General features: G+C 43.5%; 1 pseudogene; it reads left to right on the top strand.

The window, feature by feature from the left end:
- The first annotated feature begins 18115 nt into the window (after positions 1-18115).
- The window catches only part of LOC112075064 (ubiquitin-like modifier-activating enzyme 1), a 35238-nt pseudogene continuing 32995 nt past the window's right edge, over positions 18116-20358 (top strand).

The raw sequence follows: 20358 nt of genomic DNA on the forward strand, positions 1-20358 counted from the left end.
TCTCTCTTGGCTAAGAGTTGAGAAGAAACTGACTACATCACTACTTCTTTTTATAAGAAACATTAATGTGTTGAAAATCCCTAATTGTTTGAATAGTCAACTGACACACAGCACTGACACACACACATACCCCACCAGACATGCCACCAGGGGTCTTTTCATAGTCCCCATGTCCAGAACAAATTCAAGGAAATGTACATTATTGTACAGAACCATGAGTGCACGAAACTCCCTTCCATCTTAGCGCAAGTGAACAGCAAACCTGGTTTCACAAAACAGATAAAGCAACACCTCACAACGCCTCTCCCCCTTGTGACCTACTGGTTGTATGTACTGACATGTGACCTACTGGTTGTGTGTACTGACATGTGACCTACTGGTTGGTGTGTACTGACCATTGACTACGTTGTCTGTTGAATGACAATGTGACCTTCTGGTTGTGTGTTATGCTCTGACATTTGACCTATCTGCGTTGTATTTTGTACTTGAATGTGACCGTATGCTGGTTGTGTGGTATGATACTGACATGTGACCTACTGGTTGTGGTGTTGCAATGTGACCTAACTGGTTGTGTGTAATGTCACTGTTGACTGACATGTGACTATCTGGTTGTGTGTAAACTGACATGTGACTACTGGTTGTATGTACTGACATGTGACCATACTGGTTGTGTGTTATGTATTGACATGTGACCCTACTGGTTGTATGTACTGTGAAACCTGTGACCTACTTGTTTGTATGTTATGACAATGTGACTACTGGTTGTGTGTTGTAACATGTGCTGACTATTGGTTGTATGTGTACTGGACATGTGACCTACTGGTTGTGGTTGCTACTGACAATGTTGCACCTACTGGTTGTGTGTGTGTACTGACATGTGATACTGGTTGTGTGTACTGACAATGTGACTACTGGTTGTGTGTATGCTACTCGGTGACCATGTGACCTACTGGTTGTATGTACTGACATGTGACCTGGACTGGTTGTGTGTACTGACATGTTTTGACCTACTGGTTGTGTGGTACTGACATGTGACCTACTGGTTGTGTGTATGTACTGACATGTGACCTAAACTGGGTTGTATGTAACTTTATAGCAAAGTCGAACGTTTAAAGTGTCTGCATTCTTCTTGTACTCGGTCTGCTGAGATGTGTTGCCATGGTGACTATTCGCAGGGTGTCTTCTTTTGTGAGTGTGACTAGAGAACAGTGGGTCCGGCAACAGTTTCCATCAATTATTGCTACGGCTCGGAGATTCATTCGATCATGTGACTCTGGTTGGTGGTGTACTGACATGTGGACCTACTGAGTTGTGTGTATGTTATCCTGACATGTGGCCTTAGCTGGTTGTTGTGTTACTGCTGCCACGTATTCGCAGAGAGGTATTCCGAATAGCATTGAGCTAAGGAGACATGTGATGCCCTGGTTATCTTATAGCTCTGCCTCGGCATGGGTTTGCTGATAAGGACAAGGCTCTCAAACCGTAGTGAAGATACTACTGGCTCTGAGCTGTTTTGGCTATTGCGCGCGCCACTGTCGAACACACTCACACCTTAGCTTACTATGCAGTGGGATCCAAGCTTGTACTGGAGACTATGTGACCAGAGTATCCTACTCGTTGTCGCAAGCTATATGGAAGCTGTCTCCGCGGCCCGCCTGGCCCGCTTAGAAGTTGTATTATGTCAGTCTTTAAGAGTCGTTTGGCATGTGTGAGGGGTGGACTCATATGACGGAGATAACACGGGTCGCAGTTCTAGTGTAGATCGTGAAAGTAAAGGACCTATGTACGGTACGAATGATGGTGGATGGGCTCGCTGGAATGGTCTATCGGATTATCACATGGTAGGTGAAAGGATGAGTGATACGTAACTGAGCGGTGCAGACATAATTTGTGAGGAGCGCCGATGTATCCATGTCGCTGTGATTTGTGGTTTATGTGGCTACTCACAATACGGCAATGCATACCTGGTTGTGTGAGTGGCATCGAGCGAGGCAATATTTGTAATGTGTGGACCTATCTCTAATGTGTGATTATAGGCTGTGTACTCATTATTGTTGTGCAGAGAAGTGCAAACCTACTGGTTGTGTGTATGTACTGACATGTGCCCTCTCACGGAGGGTTTGTATCTAGGGTAGGCACACGGAGTGACCAGCTGATTACCTCTCTGTACGTATCGAATGGGTGAGCGCAGAGAGTGTTAAGTGGATACTGGACTATACATAGCGTACTGGTTCGGTCGTGTAACTGACAGCTGGAACCTACTGGTCTGTGTGTATCTTTAGACCATGTGCAGACCACCTCGCGGGATTTCGTGATTAACATGGAGAGGTGCTCGACCAGTTACCGTGGTCTTCGCTCGCGCTCACGCTCACTCTGGGACATGTATTGATTCCAGGACAACGCTATGTTGAGTCGTTAGTGTTTACTGAGCGGATGCTCGCACTACTGGTGTGTGTTGTCTGACATGTGACCTACTGGTTGTGTGTATGTACTGACATGTGCCTCTGGTTGTATGTACTGACATGTGACCTACTTGTTGTGTGTATGACATGTGCTACTGGTTGTGTGTTGTACTGACATGTGACCTATGGTTGTGTGTACTTGACATGGTGACCTACTGGTTGTGTGGTACTGACATGTGACCTACTGGTTGTGTGTGTCTGACTGTGACTACTGGTTGTGTGTACTGACATGTGACCTACTGGTTGTGTTGTACTGACATGTGACTACTGGTTGTATGTACTGACATGTGCCTACTGGTTGTGTGTACTGACATGTGACTACTGGTTGTGTGTACTGACATGTGACTACTGTTGTTGTGTTGTACTGGACATTGTGACCTACTGGTTTTGTATGTACTGACATGTGACTCTTCTACTGGTTGTGTGTACTGACATGTGACTCTGGTGTGTGTCTGACTGTGACCTACTGTGTGTGTATAGTATTGACTTGACCTACTGGTTGTGTGTACTGACATGTGACCTACTGGTTGTGTGTAATTGTACTAGACATGTGACCTACTGGTTGTGTGTACTGACATGTGACCTAGTTGGTTGTGTGTGTGTGTACTGACATGTGTACCTACTGGTTGTGTGTATGTACTGACATGTGCCTACTGGTTGTGTGTGTGTTGTACTGACATGTGACCTACTGGTTGTATGTACTGACATGTGACCTACTGTTGTTGTGTATGTACTGACATGTGCACTACTCTGGTTGTGTGTATGTAATGACATGTGACCTACTGGTTGTGTTAGTCTTGACATGTGACTACTGGTTGTGTGTGTGTACTGACATTGACCTACTGTTGTATGTACTGACATGTGACCTACTGGTTGTGTGTATGTACTGACATGTGACCTACTGGTTGGTGTGTATGTACTGACATGTGACCTACTGGTTTGTTGTATGTATTGACATGTGACTACTGGTTGTGTGTATGTACTGACATGTGACCCTACTGTTGTGTGTTGTATTGACATGTGACCTACTGGTTGTGTGTATGTACTGACATGTGACTACTGGTGTTGTGTGTACTGACATGTGACCTACTGGGTGTGTATGTACTGACATGTGACCTACTGGTTGTGTGTATGACATGTGACCTACTGGTTGTGTGTGTGTACTGACAATGTGACCTACTGGTTGTGTGTGTGTACTGACATGTGACCTACTGGTTGTGTGGTGTACTGACATGTGACTACTGTTGTGTGTACTGACATGTGCCTACTGGTTGTGTGTGTTATGACATGTGTACCTACTGGTTGTGTGTACTGTCGACATGTGACCTATGGTTGTGTGTGTACTGACATTAGTGACCTACTGGTTGTGTGTGTTACTGACATGTGACCCTACTGGTTGTGTTGTGTGTACTGACATGTGACCTACTGGTTTGTGTGTTGTTTACTGACATGTGACTCTAACTGGTTGTGTGTGTGTACTGACATGTGCACTACTGGTTGTGTGTGTGTACTGACATGTGACCTACTGGTTGTGTTGGTGTCTGACATGTGACCTACTGGTTGTGTGTTGTACTGACATGTGACCTATGGTTGTGTGTGTGTACTGACATGTGACCTACTGGTTGTGTGTGTGTACTGACATGTGCCTACTGGTTGTGTGTGTACTGACATGTGACCTACTGGTTGGTGTGTACTGACATGTGACCTACTGGTTGTGTGTACTGACAATGTGACCTACTGGTTGTGTGTTACTGACATGTGACCTACTGGTTGTGTGTACTGACATGTGACCTACTGGTTGTGTGTACTGACATGTGACCTACTGGTTGTGTGTACTGACATGTGACCTACTGGTTGTGTGTACTGACATGTGAACCTACTACTGGTTGTGTGTGTGTACTGACATGTGACCTACTGGTTGTGTGTTGTTGTACTGACATGTGACTACTGGTTGTGTGTGTGTACTGAACATGTGACCTACTGGTTGTGTGTACTGACATTGTGACCTACTGGTTGTGTGTGTTGTACTGACATGTGACCTACTGGTTTGTTGTGTGTGTACTGACATGTGACTACTGGTTGTGTGTGTGTACTGACATGTGACCGCTACTGGTTGTGTGTATGTACTGACATGTGACCTACTGGTTGTGTGTACTGACATGTGACCTACTGGTTGTGTGTACTGACACGTATGTGGAACTGATAGATACACACACTACATGTTCATGTTTTTAAATGTATGTAAATTGGAAAGTATTTTGTATGTCTTTTTCGTTATATGTCAGACGCCAGTAAGTCTATCTGTCGCCATTGGTGTCGGCTAACAAGGATCCTAATGAAAAACAAATACAATGACAAATAAACACCATTCAAAGGGATATTCAGTGTCTGCTTCTTTCTTTACCCATCTGCCCTTTGAGAGGGAAACCTCCCTGGTCTTTGTGTTTGAAATTCACTGCTCGACTGGGGGATCTTACAATTATCTGTACGTGAGGTGTACATAGATGAGGTAGTCATTTAAAAATCATGTTAAACACTGTTATTGCACACAACTTATTATGTGACTTGTTAAGCGAATGAATTACTCCTGAACTGGCCGCCTTTCCTTCCAGTTCTCTGCTGCCTGTGACTGGAACGAATTGCAAAAATCGCTGAATTTGGAGACTTTTATTTCCCTCACCAACTTTAAACATCTGCTATCTGAGCAGCTAACCGATCGCTGCAGCTGTACATAGTCCATCGGTATATAGCCCACCCAATTTACCTACCTCATCCCCTTACTGTTTTTATTTATTTACTTTTCTGGTCTTTTGCACACCAGTATTTCTACTTGCTCATGATCATCTGATGATTTATCATTCCAGTGTTAATCTGCTAAATTGTAATTATTCGCTCCTATGGCCTATTTATTGCCTACCTCCTCATGCCTTTTGCACACAATGTATATAGACTCATTTTTTCCCCCCTACTGTGTTATTGACTTGTTTATTGTTTACTCCATGTGTAACTCTGTGTTGTTGTCTGTTCACACTGCTTCGCTTTATCTTGGCCAGGTCGCAGTTGTAAATGAGAACTTGTTCTCAACTGGCCTACCTGGTTAAATAAAGGTTAAATAAAATAAATAAAAATAACAAAGGGGTTAAATACTTAGACTCAATACATTAAATTCATTTTCAAAATGTCTAAAAACATAATTCCACTTTGACATTATGGGGTATTGTGTCACAAATTCTCAATTCAATACATTTTAAATTCCGTCTGTATCACAAAAAATATTGGTAAGGGGTCTAAATACCTTCTGAATATGTTGTTTTCTAATTCTCGCAAAAATGACTAAATATTTATTAATTGCATGGTTCTCCCATTGATCGGGTTCCCGCCTATAAATATCTGGCCATTTGACTTGACAAAAGATTTAATGTTTAAAAAAAAGAAAACATACGGATGAACTAGTTAAAAAGTGCAGATTTAAAATGGGCTTCTTTTTTAGAAATAGATCTCGCCTGTCATAGCAGGAAGCAGATTGTACTGTCAACTTTCCTGCCATTTGTTGACTATGGTGACACCATTTACCAAATTGCAACAGCCACAAACCTTTGGATGCCGGTCCTTCACTTTATCACAGGTGACAGTTTCAATATTCACCACTGCGTCCTGTATCAAAAATGAACTAAGTAAATACACTTTTAGTTTTAAATCACCTCATTGTTGGAACCAACTACAAAAAACATTACAATTGGATGTTCTGGTGCCACTCGGACAATGGTAAATATTGATTAGGGACCTTCTTATTGAAGAAAGTAATAGTTTTTCTTGAATATTTGTGTTGTGCTGTATTTTATTTGTTTTATGTTATATTTGACTTTGTCTTATGGAATTGTATATGCAAGACTCCCTGCTCAAATGAAGGTCAAATAAAAAATGACGTTTTTAGCCCATTTCTATTTTGAAGCAGGGGTTGGAACCGGTTCAGGGAACAGAACCGAAAATAACAACATTTTTAGAGGAACAGAATCAGAACCAGGAACGAAAGTGATCTATACGGTTCCAAAACAGAACTGTTATTTTAAAAGAATTGGAACCTGATTTTTTTCAACAACAAAAAAACCACGACAATGCAAAGCCCTCACTCTGTCACTCAGAACCCTATTCCAGTGTCTGGCTGCCAGCTGAAAATCTTTGCCAGTGTGTGTCTGTGTGTAGGCTACCTGCCCCAACCCCTCCGAACATAGGCTACTGTAGCCCCTCCCTCTCTGAACCATAGGCTACTGACCTTACCAGCTTCATTCTGAAGGATAGGCTACTGTAGCCTACTGAGAGATTTTTAATGACAGAAGAATCTTAACTTTTTCAATGCTACTTAACTGTAGTATCCTTATCACGTTTCACTGTTTTTCTTAACTAAAAAAATGTGTTTTTAATTATATTGCTGCTCTGCACACACAAGCTCGTTAGCTAGCTAGTTAACATTTGCTCTGGTCCAACGTTAAACCAACTCTCAGAAGTTCAAAGACATTCAAAGTTCCTCCATAGAAGCCACTCCTCCGTAGGTATAATTCTGTGGGCCTAATTCAGATAATGCATCTCATAGTAAGATACCTAGCTCTTCCAGGTCAAGCCGCCTCCTCCACCCTCTCTTGCTCTCTCCCCACCAGCAACATTTCAGAATCTCACACCCTACACGTGTCTATCCATTGCACATGTAAACAACTACAGCTCCATGACAAGCTGCACTATCCTCACTGATGGGTGAAGTAATATAATGTCAAGTTAAATGTCTCAAAAAAAAGTTTGAGGTTTAAAAAGGAACAGAAAGGAACGATATAAACCGGGTACTTTTTTTTAGGGTTCAGAAATGTAGAAACAGTGGAACGTAATAAACACTTTTGTTCAGAACTAAACTATAAGCTCGGGTTCCAACACGTTTTGAAATAGTACATTTTCTCTTCGCGATTGGCTGACCCGGTTGGACATGACTCCAACAGGGTCACCAGGAGGGATCAGCCAATGAAAGTTGGAAGTCCCACCCAGTTGACTACATTAAGATGGTGAAGCTCTCAATGCCCATTCTAATATAGCCTTTTGGCCACTAGAGGCCTCTACCATTCTCTATGCGCAGTGGTTCCCAAACGTTTTATAGTCCCTCTAGTACCAGGGTCAGCGCACTCTCAAATGTTTTTTGTTGTTGTTGCCATCATTGTAAGCCTGCCACACACTATACGATACATTTATTAAACATAAGAATGAGTGGGAGATGTCGTCACAACCCGGCTCGTGGGAAGTGACAAAGAGCTCTTATAGGACCAGGGTACAAATAACCATCTTACATATAAAACCTTATTTGTTCATCGAAAATGGTGAATAACTCACCACAGGTTAATGAGAAGGGTGTGCTTGAAAGGATGCACATAACTCTGCAATGTTGGGTTGTATTGGAGAGAGTCTCAGTCTTAAAATCATTTTCCACACACAGTCTGTGCCTGTATTTAGTTTTCATGCTAGTGAGGGCCGAGAATCCACTCTCACATAGGTACGTGGTTGCAAAGGGCATCAGTGTCTTAACAGCGCGATTTGCCAAGGCAGGATACTCTGAGCACAGCCCAATCCAGAAATCTGGCAGTGGCTTCTGATTCAATTACATTTTCACAGAACCGCTTGTTGCAATTTCGATGAGGCTCTCTTGTTCAGATATCGGTAAGTGGACTGGGGGCAGGGCATGAAGGAGATAACGAATCCAGTTGTTTGTGTCGTCTGTTTCGGGAAAGTACCTGTGTAATTGCGCACCCAGCTCACTCAGGTGCTTCACTATATCACATTTGACATTGTCCGTAAGCTTGTTCATTTGCACACAAAAAATCATATAATGCTGGAAAGACCTGTTGTCCTTGTTAATGCAGACAGAGAAGAGCTCCAACTTCTTAATCATAGCCTCAATTTTGTCCCGCATATTGGATATAGTTGCGGAGAGTGCCTGTATAATTCAGATCATTCAGGCGAGAGAAAACATCACCCAGATAGGCCAGTCGTGTGAGAAACTCGTCAACATGCAAGCGGTCAGACAAGTGAAAATGATGGTCAGTAAAGAAAACATTAAGCTCGTCTCTCAATTCAAAAAAACGTTTCAATACTTTGCCCCTTGATAACCAGCGCACTTCTGTATGTTGTAAAAGCGTTACATGGACGCTGCCCATATCATTGCATAGTGCAGAAAATACACGAGAGTTCAGGGGCCTTGCTTTAACACCATTTTCACTGTAGTGTCCAAAACGTCTTTCAAGCTGTCAGGCATTCCCTTGGCAGCAAGAGCCTCTCGGTGGATGCTGCAGTGTACCCAAGTGGCGTCGGGAGCAACTGCTTGCACGCGCGTTACCACTCCACTATGTCTCCCTGWCATGGCTTTTGCTCCATCAGTACAGATACCAACATGAGCAGCAGCTACTTTTGGCTACATACGGACTGTTAGTGGATTTCCCGCGAGAGAGTAATGGTTAATGTGATTGGATGTTAATTATTTGACTAGGCTACTGGTATTTGACATTGTGTTGTTATTTCGCTGAACACCAGATGGTTGCATTTTATTTTTGGCGGTGAAACGAGGCTACTCAGGCGAGAGAGAAAAAACTCACCCAAATGTATAGTCCCGTTGGAAAATATAAATGGACCGTTTGAAAATGTGAATCACATTTTTATTTGGCGTACCCCCTACGGCATTGCCCCAGTTTGGGAATACCTGCTCTATAGGAATTGTCCGTAGAGCTCCGAGACAGGATTGTGTCAAGGCACAGATCTGGGGAACGGTACCAAAAAATGTCTGCAGGATTGAAGGTCCCCAATAACACAGTGGCCTCCATTATTCTTAAATGGAAGAAGTTTGGAACCACCAAGACTCTTCCTAGAGTTGGCCGCCTGGCCAAACTGAGCAATCAGGGGCGAAGGGCCTTGGTCAGGGAGGTGACCAAGAACCCAATGGTCACTCTGACAGAGATCTATAGTTCCTCTGTGGTGATGGTTGTCCCGGGAGACTAGTCAGGATCGAGGGAAAGTTAAACGGAGCAAAGTACAGAGAGATTCTTGATGAAAACCTGCTCCAGAGTGCTTAGGACCTCATACTGGGACGAAGGATCACCTTCCAACAGAACAATGACCCCAAGCACACAGCCAAGACAACATCTCTGAATGTCTTTGAGTGGCCCAGCCAGAGCCCGGACTTGAACCCGATCGAACATCTCTGGAGAGACCTGAAAATAGCTGTGCAGCGATGCTCCCCAACCAACCTGATAGAGCTTGAGAGGATCTGCAGAGAAGAATGGGAGAAACTCCCCAAATAAAGGTGTGCCAAGCTTGTATCGCCATACCCAAGAAGACTCGAGGCTGTAATCGCTGCCAAAGGTGCTTCAACAAAGTCCTGAGTAAAGGGTCTGAATACTTATGTAAATGTGATATCAGTTTTTTTTATTTGTGATACCTTTGCAAAAAGTTCTAAAAACCAGTTTTTGCTTTGTCATTATGGTGTATTGTGTACAGATTGAGGGAGAAAAAAACTATTAAATCAATTTTAGAATAAGGTTGTAACGTAACAAAATGTGGAAAAAGTGAAGGGGTCTGAATACTTTCAGAATGCACTATGTATGTATGTATGTACAGTTGAAGTCGGAAGTTTACATACACCTTAGCCAAATACATTTAAACTCAGTTTTTCCACAATTCCTGACATTTAATCCTAGTAAAAAGTCCCTGTTTTAGGTCAGTTAGGATCACCACTTTATTTTAAGAATGAATATGAATGGTTATCAACTGTACCGCAGAAATGGAACATAAATCACATTAAATTGATGTTGTAGAGGCAGCTGCAGAGAAGTATTTGGGTGTCTTGACTTGACATCAGTTACAGAATTTGTTCTTAACTGACTTCCCTAGTTAAATAAAGGTTAAATAAAAATAAAAATAGTAGGCGGCGGTAATGAAGCATTTATTGGATGCCAACCGCCGTTAAACCTCATCGAAGAAGAACAGACGGGCCCGCGAGCATCAACTGCGTCATAGCAAGATTCTTTTTCTCGCGCATGCGCGGAGCAATGCTGGTAAAATAAGCGAATAAATTACGTGACTCTTTTGTAGAAATTGAATTGTAATGATCTTCCCTGTGCTAAGTAGACTTAAAGATTTATTCAAAAATGTACTGGGCTGTAAGCAAAGGTTTTATCAGTCAAATAGGTTACATATTTTAAAACATTTTCCGCCTACATATGTTTATTTCCATCATAGGCATAAAGCCTAGAGAGGCAACGGCTGGACAAGTCCAGTACTGTTCATGTAGAAGTACGAGACTTGGTTGTTTTATAAACGACTCGGGTGTATTAACATCCAAAGTAACAACACTTTAACACAGGAACGGTGGCTCCCGTAGGACATCTAAGGTGAGTCAAAAGGAACCCACAATAATAACTCCCAGGGGCTAAATAGCTAACAAATACAAATGTTTATTATGGATGTATGACAATTTACGTTGGCATACTCTATGCAGTGTATCTAAATTGACTCGCAAGCAAATGTCACGCCTTTGATGAGCGTCTCCATGTGATTTGAGACGGGTGTAATTCGGGGCGTTCCTGCATCTGCAGGAATCTCTTTATACCTTTTGGGTACATTTTTAAGCTACGACTCCATTACATAGCGTTGGGCCAGTAACCTAAAGGTTGCTAGATCGAATCCCCGAGCTGACAAGGTACAAATATGTCGTTCTGCCCCTGAACAAGGCAGTTAACCCTCCGTTCCATTGTAAATAACAATGTGTTGTTAACTGACTTGCCTAGTTCAATAAAGGTTAAACATAGGCAGGGACGCTCCAGTAGATGGCGGTAATGCACCATAACGTTGGATGCCAACCGCCGATATTTTATTTGGTATTGGTATTTTATTAGGATCCCCATTAGCTGTTGCAAAAATAGCAGCTACTCTTCCTGGGGTTCACACAAAACATAATACAGAACATCATTAGACAAGGACAGAACTACATAAAAAAAATTGAAGGCACACAGCCTACATATCAATGTATACACACAAACTATCCAGGTCAAATAGGGGAGAGACGTTGTGCCGTGAGGTGTTGCTTTATCTGTTTTTTGAAACCAGGTTTGTTGTTTATTTGAGACATATGAGATGGATGGAAGCTCCATGCAATAATGACTCTATATATTAACCTTTATTTAACTAGGCAAGTCAGTTAAAAACAAGTTCTTATTTACAATGACGGCCTAGCCCGGCCAAACCCTAACCTGAACGATGCTGGACCAATTGTGCACCGCCCTATTGGTGGGGGTATTGTCCTTCACCCCACCTTTCAGGCAGTGTTTTCCCGCATTTCTGTTAACGACGGTGAGGGCAGGCGTTCGGCAAGCGGGAGTGAAGTACACTGAGTGCTAGCTTAGCCAGCTAGTCCTTAGGTGCACCCTGGTACACAGCAGGAGGGAGGCGACACTGTGTGCTGCTAGCTAGCTAGCACACAGTGTCGCTAGCACACAGGCGACACCGGTAGACAGTGTCCTTCACACCCAGTGTGGTTTTCTCCAGTACACAGCAGGTGGCAGTCGGGGGTTACACTGTGTGCTAGAATACTAGCAAGCTAGCACACTGTGTCGCTAGCTAGTTATCTAGCACACGGTGTCACTAGCTAGTTATCTAACACACGGTGTCGCTAGCTAGTTATCTAGCACACTGTGTCGCTAGCTAGTTATCTAACACACTGTGTCGCTAGCTAGTTATCTACACACTGTGTCGCTAGCTAGTTTATCTACGCACACGGTGTCGCTAGTGTAAGAAATTGTATAAGATACTGGAACTTGTTTTAACCACTTCTCAACATAAGCTATTCTGGCACAACATGCACACATCCCCACTACTTTGTCAGACCCACACACACATCCCTCCCCCATGAATAGGGCCTGTGAAAACAAACGCACATGCAGGATGCCTTTGGATGTGACTAGACAAAGAACTGAGTGAAAAGCCAATGGGATCGACATCAGGCGAACAGGACTACCCACGACCCAGATCGACCAATCGGAAGGCCAGACGACAAGATCAACCTACTTTGCTTGTTGCCTATATAATTATTGTACTGTTTAGAGGGTCTCTCTTCCGACGATTTTATACGAGTCAGACAGAAAGACCGTGATGCACGATTACTAAGATATCTTTACATTATCAATAAGCCTATTATATATATAATATCCACCTCGTCCTATGTCTCTACTTGATCTCCTTCTCCAATAACGTTTTACTAACACTAGCTAGTTATCTAACACACTGCTTGCGCTAGTTAGTTATCTACACACTGTTCGCTAGCTATTATGCTAGCCACTGTCGCTAGCTAGTTTAGCACACTGGTGCCTAGCTAATTATCTAGCACCCTGTGTCGCTAACTATATCTAGCACACTGTGTCGACTGCTAGTTATCTAGCACACTGTGTCGCAGCTATTGATCTAACTAGTGTCCTAGCTAGTTATCTAACACACTGTGTCGCTAGCTAGTTATCAGCACACTGTGTCGCTAGCTAGTTATCTAACATACGGTGTCGCTAGCTAGTTATCTAACACACGGTGTCGCTCCAGCCTGCTGTACTAGCATGTGGCGGTGGCGACCGGTAGACGTTCCTTCGTCTTGCGGCTCTGCTAGCTAGAAAAAGAGACTCCGGTAAACAGCAGGCGGGGTGAAAATTCAATACTTTTATTTCCCTTTTGACCCACAGTCAAAAGTGTCACAAGCATGAAGATGCTTGCTCTAGGGGGATGTTCATGCAGGAACCAATGGGATGCTCGAGGGGGGGTCATGCAGGAACCAATGGGATGCTCGATGGGCGGTCATGCAGGAACCAATGGGATGCTCGACGGGCGGTCATGCAGGAACCAATGGGATGCTCGAGGGCAGGGGAATGCAGGAAACCAATGTTGCTCGAACGATCGTCATCAGAACCAATGGGATGCTCGAGGGGCGGTCATGCAGGAACCAATGTGATGCTCGAGGGGGGGTCATGCAGGAACCAATGTGATGCTCGAGGGGGGGGGGGGTCTTGCAGGAACCCTGAATTGTGGGCTGCAGTTGGACACTTGTGTATTTGCTTGTGATGTACATAACTCTATTATTAGAGCGCGCCAGTGGACTTCTGGTAAGTATGCTTTAGTGGGGGCCTCCCGAGTGGCGCAGTGGTCTACGGCACTGCATTACAGCGCTAGAGGCGTCACTACAGATCCGGGCTCGATCTCGGGCTATGTCGTAGCTGGCCCGCCAGAGGCGTCGCACAATTTGCCCAGCGTCATTAGGGTAGGGTTTGGCCGGCCGGGTTGGCCCTGTTCCATCGCGCTCTAGCGATTCCTGTGGAGGGCCGGACGCCAGTTGGATGGTGTTTCCTCCAACACATTGGTGCGGCTGGCTTCTGGGTTAAGCGAGCAGTGTGTCAAGAAGCAGTGCGGCTTGGCAGGGTCGTGTTTTGGAGGACGCACGGCTCTCGACCTTCGCCGAGTCCGTATGGGAGTTGCAGCGATGAGACAAGACTAACTACCAATTGGATATCACAAAATTGGGGGGTAAAAAATATATAAAATAACTTTTTTTAAATGTATTATAAGATTTAAAAAAAAATATGTATGCTTTAGTGAGAAAGTGTTGGGATCAGGTACATCTACATTTATCCACCCCCAAAATGAATATTTATGAGGAACTATCCCCACCCACAACTTCTGACCTGCATTTTTCTTTTTTGAATGGGCTGGGAAAAAGCTGAAATTGGGGTTGAGTTACCGTTAAGAAGATAAATTGCAGTTATGGGTAGGGTTTATGGCTTTGCAGTGGTGCAGAGGAGACTAAATCACTTTTGTCAAGTCGGGGGACCAATCATTGGTCAAGACCAGATCACTTTTGTCAAGTCCTTTCAAAGTGTGTTGCATTATGGGGATAAAAATTGTCCGACTTTGCCAGTTCAGTGCATGAACTTTAGTGATCAAAGGTCCTGAAGATTTGACTGCAAGTTTCTGTAGTTGCGCTTCACCAACTTCATCCATCGCCTGCATTGTTGGAGGCTCTGTTGTCAACCAATCAGTAAAGTGTTTTTGTTTGACCCATGCAAACGTGACCGAAACGGAAACCAATTTAGCAACAATTTATGTAGGCCTATACAGTGGAAATTTACGAATGAATGTGTCGAGGCTCTCTCACCAATTGATTGTACACATATTTTCAGTTTGAGTGAGTGACATTGTTGGTTGGAGAGGTGTTTATTGCGACATTATAAACACACTTATGTTGCATTGAGCATTACTGTTGGTAAACCACATCAGTGTCGCAGATGTGCCTCACTCGCCTTACCACTCAAACAAGCCCGATGTCTCGACTAAATTCCAGTCTTTCTTGTGCCTACATGTCCCATCAGGCAGTCATTGCGTCATGACACTTCTGGGCCAGACTAATGTATGCCAAAAGTAGGGGTGGTGAAATATTTTCTAATACATTTTCACAAAAAATACCATTTGAATGTTCATAGCGGGATTTTTTTTTTTTTTTTGTCAGTGTTCTAATCCATATATTTAAATTAGTTTAATTCAATTTACTAGCTAAGATATCTACTGTTTTTTTTCTTCTTAATTAAGCACTGCACGTTTTGGATATGAGCGGTCGTTCATTCTACCGTGCACATGTTGCTGCTCTGCTTTTCAACTGAAGAAATACTAAGCGGTGCTGGGAATAGCCCTAATGTCTATGGGAATAGCCGGCCAGGCAACAGTCCAGCAGTGCGAAAACTCACTCAGATCTCGCAACTTTGACAGACATTGGTCTACTTTTGATCGTTGAGATTAGTTGTCACGTTTGTTGTTAGCCTTTTTACCTAGACAAGGATTTTTTTTATTTTGATACTACGGATCAGGCCCGAATAATATCGGATGTGGTGAGTTATGCATACTTGGCTATGTCGCTAATGCTAGCTAATTTGGTGATTCAGTCAGTGGTGCTGAAAATGTCGTTGGAATTTGATTTTGCCCACAGTTGATTTAGTTAGCTAGAGGTAGCTACTTGCTAACTACGCAAGTCAATGTATCAACGTTAACTTGTCAATTAACGTTAGTTACTTAGCCAAAATAACCACTATAAATGTAAATTTTAGCGATGGCGACAGTCCTTTCTTGATAACCTGTTTTAATGTATGTAGCGAGCTGGCTAACGTCAACTACTTCGCCAACTTATTATAACTAACGTCGTTAGCAAACCACTGGCTAGCCAACGTTAAACTACGTTACTGTTGGCTAGATTAGCTAACACGTTGCTAGCTTGAGTCCATTGCCAGCCAGCTCGGAACGACGGATTCAGTTAACTAGCTAGCGAGATTGAAATTGGCTAGCTTGTGCTACATCGTCGGCTTTGTTAGAACATGAAGCCAGGGGCAGCTAGTTAGCTACCCATGTCGTTTATTTAACGTTATTGACCAACTCGCGTGGCAAACGTTACAGGAACATTCAGAAGTGTGTGTAATAAATGTGTTTTTAACGCTTGAAGAAGGTTTTGGTAATTAGTCTCACTAACATAAAGGAATCCATTTGAATTTCTGCTGCGACAGAGATCCGAACCCTTTGCCACGGCCTCTCGTCCCCCCTCTGCACCCGAGAAGAAGCGGCCCACTTGGGCCTTTGTCATTTGCCAACCACCCCCTCCCCCAACATTAATTCGCCACAATTATACTAAGGATGCTCACCCCCATAACCCTAAAATATGGCTAAGTACTTCCATATTCACTTGGCTTGTGAGCCATCTATCATAGCCGGCTATTGTTTGCAATAGTATGTAGAAAATCAAGTACTGTATCAACTAATTTCGACCCATTGATGTGGTCTTTCACCTTCATGCACATCCCTGCACCCATACTAGGTAGCAAGCACTGCAACCTGCCGGTAGCATCTTTCAAGTGACAGTCTTAACGGTACTTCCTTACTCTTTTGTATCCTATCAGATGACTTCCAGTCCTTCATCTGTCACACATTTGTGTAGTCCCGCGACTTCTGCCTATTAGTGGTGTGGAGTTCGCAAACGAGTCGTTCTTTTTAAACGACTCTTTTTACTGACCAGTCATGATTCATTTTTCTGAGTGACACGTTAATTTTGTTTTTCATTTGACCTGCAAGTGCTGGCCGCAATGAGTCCCACAGCAGCTCTCCTCCGAGCCGTGTCAATTCAACTTCATTTGTGCTCTGGGCATTAATTAAATATCCCATTTGAATGTTCATAGCGGAGTAAAAAATACTGTTTTAATTTGTCAGCTTTCTAATCAATATTTCGATTAGCTTCATTCAATCTACTAGTTTAGATACATACTGTTTTTCAAGCAGTCCACGTTTTTGTGGATGGGCGTTTGTTTTTTATCTCTGTCCACATGTTGCTGCTTTGCTTTTCAGTTGATAGGAGTCCTGCGCGCTCTGGCCATTAATGACTCGAATGAACGAAATGAGTCGAAAGATTGGTTATTTCTACTGAACGAGTCGAAAAGGTCCGAGTCAGTTTGTAAATTGTCGTTTTAAATTGAAGAGGTAATAATTAATTTCAGTCAGTGCTTTTCTAAGGTTGAACTATGCAAGTCTAAAATTAGATTTATCGACATTAATGATTTGGTGTATTGACTCAGTCAAATGAATAGTTGTGAATCTGTTGTTCAAAGCTACTGTTATGAGGTAGACAGAGCACACAATATATTTAAGGCATGTGATAAATCTCAATGATTAACTGTTTACCACTCTTGTTTTCCCAAACAGCTTTGCTCCCTATACTAGTGTTGTGCAGGGCTCAAAGCTGACCTTTTTAACAAGGAGGACATGTGCGCCTCAGTACACAAATAAATGTAGGAGTACAGTGAAAAATGAGAGGTAAAAAAAAGCTACAATCCTTAAATTGTTCTAGGCTCACCGCTGCTCCTAAATTAAAATTCCAGGTACCACAACAAAATATTTAGAGGCATATGCCTTTAAATGGTTGCTCTGGATTCCTGTTGTCACTCAAATCTTTCCAAGTTTATGAAATGGTCTACATCCTCCCAACTAGTATTTTTGTAATATTATTTTTTATCGGTATCTCCAACACCGATGTGGGTTTACTACGACCATATGTCCAGAGTAAAGATGCGTGAATGAAATCTCTTCCCGAGTCAAATGGGGACTATTTACTCCAGTTCATTCATTATACAGTATTTTGGTGAACGACATAGCCACGCACATTCCCTGACAGGTGGGTGAGATCTAGACAGAGTTGAGGCTGCCCTAGTCAATGAGGGACAAAGTGGGAGACGGAGCGTGTTGCGCACTGAGGTATAATAAGAACGGGTACCGAGGCCACCCTTTCCTGTTGCATTTATAACCGCTTTCCGCACCGGTTTCCACTAGTTATCACAGCTACAGTCAAATCTGGCTATATCGTTAACATTTATGAAAACAAAACTATTTTGCTTTTTGGTCATAATTTAATTTTAGCAGAGTGGTTATTTCTTCAATTTCTGTTAATAAAATCAGTTTTTTTTTCAACCTAACGTTTTTAAAATCAGATTTTAATAACAGAAAAGGGAAGAAATAGGCGGGGTTTCTGACTTTGTGGCTGTGGTAACCAGTGACGACCCCTCCGCCCTGCCATTTTGGTTTTGTTCACCGTCTTGCAGTCACAGCAACGCGATTACACAGGACTCATCCAGTGACTCGACATTATAGCCCGAAACCTTTCAACCCGTACACCCTTTCTACAATCATCGAACTACAATCATCGTTGTTATTGACGTTTAGACCCGCACTAGAGGAGCGGTTTGCACTGAGAGGGGACAGAGAAGGATTATTGGTAAGGCAGGCAAATCAATGGACACGAGTGCTAGCTAGTTCTCCTAGCTAACGTTATAGTAGCCACTCGCATATGTAGCTACAGACGGTTATTTATGCCAGGTGCTTAGTCATAGCCAATATATTACCCTCGGAGGTTCTGATGTTTGTTAGCTAACGTTGCCACTGAGAGGCTTTTATAAAATTTAAATCCAACGTTAGTACCACAGCCATAACTTCAGTTCCGCACTTCGAGTGCTAGGCCGCAGTCCAGCGGCTGAAACGCTGTTCTCCGGTCACGGACAGGGAGGCAGTCTGGTGCTAGATCGTTAGTTAATAATGTTCCGACCGAGTCCCACCGTGAGCCGCTTGCCAAATCACTTGTGATTAGCGGCACACGGCCTAAGTGACTTAGCTTTGACCTGTTGCTGTTCGCTAATATTTTACGTCCTTGTTGTCTGGGCTAGCTAGCTAGCTTGTTTGTTCACAATTAGACAGATTCGTTGGTCAAGTGCTTACTTTGTTGTTAGCCAGTGAATATTCACTCGAAATAACACCGTTTAACAAGTCACATATTATGACTTGAGTTTTGCTGTATCATTGTGGTACTTTCATTTTTAGCTTTAGATTGACGGGCGTTGATTTAGCTACCCGTGTCCACATTTCTACAGTTGAATCTCTCTTGCCTCAATTTGTTGAGTTTGATCTAGAATGACAACTATTAGTCGTTGTTTGTGTGATCATATTCTATGTGCTAAGTACAGTGCTAGGCAGCCTCAGCAAATGCAACATTTCCGATTCTTGTTGGCTGGTTGTCATGAATCTAGAAGTTACTGCCGCTGTCCCGGAATGAGTGGAATCTCACGGGCGCGTTACTTGATAGCTATTTACCGGTAGACGGTATAGTTTAGACGTATAGTTTTTGTATGTGCTGCAACCAGTTTTGTAATGTGTAGCTATAACGTTTTATTATGTCTCTACTTCTAGAAATAATAATGGACTGTGATTTTCTTTGTAAACAAACTTTGACCATTCTCTTTAGGTTTCGTTTCCTGGTGTGATGGCTCCACTGTCATCAATAACCTGACATGCTAGAGTTAAATAGCGTTTTATGTTTGTATCTTGTTTCTCTGTATGGCCTTGGTTACAGCTCCCAACCACGAGGCATTGTGAAGTGTTGCACCCCTATAGTTCACTGCAGTAAAAGGTTTAATGAATCAGCGTTTTTATAGTGTTTGAGGCAGAGATGGGGTGTGGCCTTACAGATGATAAACAATACTGGAAAAGTCAGGGCAGCCATTTCCTATAGTAAACAATACCGTAACATAAACAACACGCCTTGCTCTTACGCTCTCTCACTGTGTCTGAAAGGAACTGATAATGCCACTATTCATATCCGTTCCTAGGGCCAGGCTTGTCCGTGTTCTACCGGATTGTGTTTGGCTAGAGGCCAGTGTAGCTGCTCGCCTAGAAATCTCTTTCTCCCCCTTGGATGAGAAGGATTCAATGACCTCTAGTAGAGGGATGGCGGGAGGGAGTGAGGGAGGGAGGGAGGGAGGGAGGGAGTGAGGGAGGGAGTGAGAGAGGGATAGATGGAGGGAGGGAGTGAGAGAGGGAGGGATAGATAGATGGAGGGAGTGAGAGAGGGACGGGAGAGAGGGAGGGAGGGAGGGAGGGAGAGAGAGACGGGAGGGTGGGAGGGAGGGGCGAGAGGAGGGATGAGAGAGGGAGGGAGGGAGAGGGAGGAGGGAGGGAGGGCGCGAGAGGGAGGGAGTGAGGAGGGAGGGAGGGAGGGAGGGAGGGAGGGAGGGAGTTGAGAGAGGGATAGATGGGAGGAGGAGAGAGAGTGAGGAGAGGGATAGTAGAGGAGAGGAGAGAGGAGGGATAGATGAGGGAATGGTATGGTGGAGAGGGATGGTGGAGTGAAGTGAGGGAAGAAGAGAGTGGAGGGCAGGTCAGATGGTTGGAAGTGGAGAGAGGGAGGGAGAGAGGGCGGAGGGAGGGGAGAGAGAGAAGAGGGCAGGGTGATTGTGGAGGAGGCGAGGAGGAGGGAGTGAGAGAG

Source organism: Salvelinus sp. IW2-2015, unplaced genomic scaffold, assembly GCF_002910315.2.
Source record: "Salvelinus sp. IW2-2015 unplaced genomic scaffold, ASM291031v2 Un_scaffold2969, whole genome shotgun sequence".
Taxonomy (NCBI): Eukaryota; Metazoa; Chordata; class Actinopteri; order Salmoniformes; family Salmonidae; genus Salvelinus; species Salvelinus sp. IW2-2015.